Source organism: Schistocerca americana, chromosome 4, assembly GCF_021461395.2.
Source record: "Schistocerca americana isolate TAMUIC-IGC-003095 chromosome 4, iqSchAmer2.1, whole genome shotgun sequence".
Classification (NCBI taxonomy): Eukaryota; Metazoa; Arthropoda; class Insecta; order Orthoptera; family Acrididae; genus Schistocerca; species Schistocerca americana.
This window is the reverse complement of record NC_060122.1, coordinates 394,813,030-394,820,807: the sequence shown is the minus strand read 5'-3', so window position 1 is coordinate 394,820,807 and position 7,778 is coordinate 394,813,030. Positions and strand designations below refer to the sequence as shown.

General features: G+C 37.1%; 1 non-coding gene across 1 annotated transcript; it reads left to right on the top strand.

The window, feature by feature from the left end:
• Positions 1-6,946: 6,946 nt before the first annotated feature.
• Trnat-agu lies at positions 6,947-7,019 on the top strand. The gene has a single exon. It is a non-coding gene; the product is annotated as a tRNA-Thr (tRNA).
• The last annotated feature ends 759 nt before the right edge of the window (positions 7,020-7,778 follow it).

Here is a 7,778-nt window from a genome sequence, read left to right as displayed (position 1 = left end):
ATACAAAATGTGGTGCCTGTGCAACAGATAATAATTTTGGCATGATTTTAATTTTATTATACCTCAGTACAACCGTAAGAAATTATTAGTAGGATTAATCGACTTCCTATCATTGCGGGGATAATAACGGTAAGACTGCATGGTAGTGGCTTCGCGTAGAGGATGCAATTCTCGTTTGTACATAGACATCCGGTTACGAGTTAACAGGTGTAGAAACGCCGTTCGTCTGCTGAGTTGAGCGAGCTCGGCTTACCTTGGTGACGTACGCGCCGCGGCCTCGTGGCAGCCACACCCCCTCTTACCTGTTCAAAAATGGTTCAAATGGCTCTGAGCACTCTGGGACTTAACATCTATGGTCACCAGTCCCCTAGAACTTAGAACTACTTAAACCTAACTAACCTAAGGACATCACACAACAGCTCTTACCTGTCATGTGGCAAGCCACTCCTTCTCTTGCCTATTACGTAACAAGCTACACCCGCTTCCCCTTACCCTATCTTCAGTCAGTCGCAGTGTAGTATTAAAATGAAAAAGCCAATCAGTATCCAAGAACACATAAGTAACCTATTAGCGTTTATTAGAGTATCATATACAAAAAACTGAAGTAAGTCTGTCTAGAACTTGTCGGGACTTCTGGTTAACAACCTTGAACTATGACTTCATATAGAAACGTAGACCTTATATATTCATTTATATATATCGTACATATGAAAAATGTGTATCCTATGTCTGCCTAAACGTTTATTAGAGTATTGTGTGAAAATTTGAGTCAAACGCAGTGTGCAGTTTTCGCAAATACCTCTGACTGTGCTGTATGTATGTGTGTGGAAGCTTACATCGTTAGCAGCGGCGCTTTCCAGCACGGCGGCTATACTTTCCTCTACCACCCGTAAGCCTTGCGCCAGACAACAGGAATAAAATGCCCCTTCGAGGATGAAGTAAACCAGTCAAGAATCTAAATTTTTCTGAAAACCTTTCCCCTTTATATATACTATAAATGTGTAGGCTAATTCTTTCCGAACGTTTATTAGAGTACCGTGTAAAAACTGGGAGTAAATCGGTCAAGAATTTCTCGACATCTTTGGTGACAAACTTAAACATTGACTTGTCTTTATATAATGGTATAGAAGAGATTAACGAATTGGTAATAAATAATTGTCACACATGAGTTTAACTTACGTAATATTCTACGAAGCTTAGCAAACGCGAAATAAAATAAACTGTTGATTTATACCCCTATCGCCAATATTGTCCAAGAAGTGGCTGTACTAGAATTATTTTTTTCACAAACACACACACAAATTGGTGCCAAAAACATAATTGTAAACTCCGAAGTATGCTATTTCCATACCAAACACATGTGGTTTAAGAAACATTACAGCCACTTGATACTTAAAGCAACACATAAAAGAACGAATCTAACCTGACCATGCTAAAATACTACAAAAACACACAGACAAATATATTCTTGAACGTAATTGTTTACGCATACTCATGGTGTAACACTCTCAAAGATCTAAGTAATGCAACGATATCTAAATACAGTACATAAGGATTGTGCAATCCGATGCCGTGTGCTGCCATAGCCTAACGTTTCTCAGCGTCAGTTTATGAGCGGTGAAGATAATGTACCACTATAAAAATATAATCGATAATATTGATCAGCAGTTACTACAAATGATTACGCATTGTCACGGTTAAGTAAGAATCGAATTTCTGCGATCGGAACTATAGTACCAAGGCTGTTTAAAACGTTTGCCAGTCAAAAACAGAGCTGTCTAAAAATTTAAGGGCTGTATGGCCTACAATCACCTACTAAATAACATCAACGTGTAGTAAAGGCGTGTTATGAAAAAAACCGCTCTCGCACAGTACAGGCAAACAGGATTTTAGGGAGGGAGGAAAAACGTTTTTTTTTTATTACTTAAACTACAACACGATTTCAGGAATGAAGTTGACACAAAACCAAAGATGATAGAGTTGTAACATCTCAAAAGAAGATGACAAGATGGCATCTCGAAAGTAAATTCTATGATAAAATTATTCTTTTTTTTTAGTAAAAAATAGCACACCCGCGTGTAGGCTGCGTGCCATAACAGGCAATTATATTTATTAATCTCTTCGAAAATTCGACCAAACACAGTTGTACTATTCCTCAAAATATGTAAGATTTCGCAAACGTTGCGGGAACAGTGGACCTACAAATTAAATAGTTCCACATCTAAATGTCTGTATTACTTATTAAAATACACCCAGTTTACTAACTGAAATTACTTAAATAAATTATACGTTACTTCAGTCTTAGGTAGCATGCATTAAACACACAAAAACTGATTACAAAACACACACATGAACTCTACTGCAGCTCTAACTTACAACCTAAAGTGTACCCAGAATTAGCAAACTAAACAATGTTATTCTCATCTAAAAAAACTAATCTGATGTTATAGATACCTCATGCTAGTTTATTAACTCCATCTTGCAATATAAAATGTTCATCAACTCACGCTTTTAAACAGTTGAAACTACATGACACATCAATCGAATAACGTGCTAAACAGGAGCAAAACACGTTCGTATACTCCCTTTGTTTCCTTTTTGGGTGGGGCAACGTTGGTCAGTTGACAATATGACTACCATACCTTCTTTGGATATTTTTGGGTGTCGGAATGTTGGTAAATTGACAAGGTGACCGTTATTACCCCACACATGCATATGTCTGTACTCGGCAAAATATGACGTGATTGGAGATTTCTCGACTGCACATGACGTTGACTAAGCAAGTTGAGACTGGTTCAAGCAATTTACGACAGGCAAACATGAGTTGAAACTTATCAAGTTAGGATTTGATCCCACAGTGTAGTGGAAGTCAGCTACTAATGGGACCTTTTCTTTATGTTGTGTGACCACAGATGAGAGATGACATTTAATGAAAGGGCAGAGATGGAAAGATGTGAAATTCGTTTTGGTGTATAAATCAGAAATGAAATTTAATGACGACGCAATGAGAGAAGAAAAATATTTTAATTTAAGTGACGAGATAGTACAGTACTTACCTTTCACATATAGGTAGAGGGTGTATGTCATTGCCACAACAAATAGACTGCAGATTAACGGTGGCAGCTATGTTAACTGATAATCGTTATCCACTAACCACCATTCGCCACTAACTATCATGATTATCATTCTACATTGGCTATCACTGTATATCGACCATCATTCCGTCCTCTCTCCACTGACCATTAGACTCAACCATGGGAACTCACCTACCATTCAATTTTTTTATACACCGTATTTAAAGTAATACCCAAGCCCTACTTGCATATTTGCAATGACTTCTTTTTTTATAATAACAACTTATGTTCTTCCAAAGTGAACATTTTAATTTATGCCACTGCTCGCGTGGATAAGCCATAAATGGTAAATCCGAAAAACTGATAAACAATAAATTCGAAATGGTAAACGGGAATCAGTCAACAGTAAATGATGAATAATGAACGGTACAGAATTTTCATAATGGAGTGATGGGAATGGGCCCGCTTATGTGTGACGTAAGAGATGGTTAACATTCAAAACTAGTCGAAAGCACAGCAACGGATATTTCTTACCAATATGGAACATATGAAATTAGTGGTACATTTCATAATTCGTACTGATAAATAAATGACAACGATTTTACTGTTTGACCATTACTGTTCACCGTTCACCAATCACCATTTATCAGGAGCCAATTGTCATTCACCACTTACCGTTCACCATTTACTGTTCACTGTTTACCGTTCGTTGTTTACTGGTCGATATTGACCATACACCTTTCACAGTTCACTGTTGGCCATTTGCTATTTGCTGTGTTACCCATTTTAACTGTTTTACCCATTTTACCCATTTTCCATTTACTTTTCACCCATGTGAACAGGGGTGCAAATTGAGATATTCACTTTGGAAGAATATAAACTGCTGTTGGGAAAAAGAAGAAATCATTGCAGATGTGCAAGCAGCGCTTACCCAGTGTGTGAAATAAAGCCGACTAATGGTCCGTTTACATGGTTTGAAACCTATAGTCAATGGAGAGAGGAGAGAATGACGGCCGAGGTAGAATGATGTTCAATGGAGAATGGTGGTCAGTGGATAACAATGGTCAGTTTGCAGAGTTAGCACCATTACCCAGCATACTATTGGGTGGGGCCCTAACACACACACTGCTTATACGTACACATGATAAATACTATACTGTCCACTCATTTAAATTAAACTATTTTTCATATTTCTCTGCCTTGTCATTAAATTCCATCTCTCTATACGCCACAACAAATTTCATATCGTTCCACCTCTGCCCCTTCATTAAATATCATCTTTTATCTGTGGTCACACACTAAAAATAAAAATCCCTCCAGTAGCTGACACTTACTACACTGTTGGAGCAAATCTTGCCTTAATAAGTCTCAGATCACTTTTGTTTGCTGCAGCTTGCCAGAACTAATCTCAACTTGGTTAGTCATTATATGTGCTGATGTATGCGCATGTGCAGTCAATAAATCTGCAAGCATGTCATATTTTGCCGAGTAGAGATAAATTCATGTGTGGGATAATGATTATCACCTTACAATTTTCCAAAAATCGCCCCACACAAAATTATCCAGAGGGGGTATGGCAGACTATTTTCTCAATTGTCCAACATTGCCCCACCAAAAAATATCCAGAGAGGGTATGGGAGTCGTCTTTTCAATTCATCAACATTGCTCCTCACACAGCACTATCAGGTGGGCTAATGATAGTCACCCACAATTTTGTTGTAACATGACGAAGTGACTTGTTAGAAGCAGTCAAAACCTCGCCAAACTATTTGGAACTCGCTGAGTGATGTAAGAGAGGCTACACTAAGATGTTTTCGTATCCTTATCTGTTGTAATTGTAGTTACTGTGTAGAATACTCTTTTAGTTTGAAAAACCTATATTTTGTGTAAACTATATCACAGCCTTCCCTGCTTACATTATCACCATAACATGACAAACGTTTTGTACTGCAAGGTAAAATTAATAACCTAGCATGCAATCACTATAATGATTGGGTGACTCTGAAAGTATAGTAAGCCTCGTTTCTTACTCAGTGTAATTAAGTGTGTATTACCTCTACTCATCATGCTATTCGATCGATCTGTCATGTCGTTTCAACTGTGTAACAGAACAAGTTGATAAAATTTTAAATTGCAAGATGAAGTTAATTATGTAGGATGAGGTTCCAATAATGTTTGACCGACTTCATATCAGATGAGATTTTTGGATGAAGCAGCATTATTTATTTTGATAACTTAGGGTCCACTTTATTCTGTTAGAGGTGCAGTAGCGCTCATGTGTGTGTTTTGCAACCAATTTTTGTACGTTTAATGGATGGTACTTAAAACAGGTGTAAGGTCGTCTACTAACCTATTACTTATTTAAGTAGTGTCAGTAAGTTGTATATATTTTAGTAAGTAGTACAGACACATTAGATCTGGAATTGTTTAACTTGAAGTTGTATCTTGTTCACAGTGTTTGGAAAAGCTTACCTATATTACAGTTTTATTTTGCTAGAATTTTCCTAGACGTCCACAATTACACTTGCATAATACAATACGACATATGCATGTGTGTGTGTGTGTGTGTGTGTGTGTGTGTGTGTGTGTGTGTGTGTAGACGAAGCAGTCGTTCTCCAGTTTAAATGATAAATCGTAATAAAACACTTTCTTCCTTCCTTCCATCCAAAATGTTGAGTTACTTCTTTCTTCATTTCTAAAACTGTGTTTGGCTACGTTGCGTGAGTGTGGTCTTTTCGTTATACATCTTTGTTACATGTTGGTGTTATTTAGTAGTTGATTGTAGTTGGTAAACATTTTTGAGAGTCTTAGTTCCAATTTGTATACCTTTTAAAGAGCCTTGGCTCCATAGTTCTGATTGCAGTAGTTCGTTTCGGGGTAAATCTCGACTAGTCCCAATCATTTGTGACAATTACCAATAGTATCGTCGAATATATTTTTCTAGTGATACATTATCTTCACCGCTCATAAATTGACAATAAAAAACATTAGGTGACGACAGTACACAGCATCAGATTAAAGGCTTTTTACGTTATGTATTTAGATACAGCTGTGACACTGAAATATTTAATTTGAGGGTTTTATTCCAAGAGGATACCTAAAGATTGTGTGTTTTCCTCCTGTTTTAGCCTGATCAGGTTAGTTTCGATCTTTTAAGCGTCACTAAATATCAACTGGTTGTTGTATTTCTTAAGCTACATGTGTTTAGTATGAAAATAGCATACTTTAGAGTTTGCAATCCAGTTTTGGACGCCCATTTGACAAAAGTATGTGTGTGTGTGTGTGTGTGTGTGTGTGTGTGTGTGTGTGTGTGTGTACACATCGCACTTTTTTCGCTACCAATGCATTTTTCTAGACATTTTAGACTTGGAAAAAATATTGTGACACTTGACAAGCATCACAGATATACAAAATGAATTCGAGCCTCTGTTGTGTCTTACATTATGATACATCAAACAAGCTTTGAATATTTTCTAGTGCAGCTACCTATTGAAGAACGTAGAGAACAGGGACATAAATCAACAGTTCATTTGATTTCGCTTTTTCTAAGTTTCGTAGAATATTATTTCAGTGAAACTCATGTTTGAAAATAATCTATTACCAATTCATTAATATATACCATATTACTATACAAAGACAAGTTGTTTGTTACTAGAAATCTCGAAAAATTCTTAACCAATTTACTATAAATTTTTGCACAATACTCTAATAAACGCTCGGAACGACTAGAGAGAGAGAGACAGAGACAGAGAATTGTCATTAGTAATTAGGATAATGGGCAATGGCACTATGTTAGTAGTGTGGGTAAGTTAAGAATTTGGTTGTGACAGAAGGTGGGACTGAGTAGTCCGTGCAGTTGAAATGAGCACTGTGTCTGGATGGCTTAGCAGTCAGAGCATCTGCCTAGTAAGCAGGAGACCTGGGTTCGAATCTCGGTCTGGCACAAATTTTCAACTTGTAATTCCTTTGTGTCTTGATTCATAATGGCTGCTGGATCAAAATGTTGTCTTTTCTTTCTGGTATAGCTCCTAGAAACTCTAATACGGCCACAACTTCACAATTACCTGCGCATTAGCTATAGTGAAATCCTATCACGGTACATATAACTGCTTCTGGTAAAACTGTTCAAATTCCCGACTTCAGTGAGTGTCTCTACCACTCCTCAGTATTGGTACTCATTCACTGGAGAATGAAAGTCTTTGGCCTGTTCTTCCGTTGTCTAACTATAGACCTTGCTTTCTCTAATGACTTGAGTTTCTTTTATTTTTGACAGTAGACTACTGTTTCCAATTTACTTAAAACACTACAACTCTTTTTAAAGGCGAACACGAACTGACATCTAAACTTTCTAATCAATACCTGTCAGTGGAATGATTAGTTACAGCATTGCGGATTCTCTTGACCACCCACATTATAATTTAAACACACATTTCTGAATTTAAAGAAATCTATTATGATAATTTCCACGTGTGAAGTATGAGACTCGTTTCTAGGCACTACAATCTATATCCTTACTTACAATAGTGTCGATGTTTTATAGGAGCTATACTAATGTAACGCAAGATACAGCGGAAAAAGACAAGTTTGCTAAACGGATATGCTTACCTGACGCAGATGAGTTTTCACCGAGAACCATATCGGTAGAAAGTCACCGTTGGTCCTCTGTTGATCGCGGATAATCTGATCAACTGGAACGCTCACGAT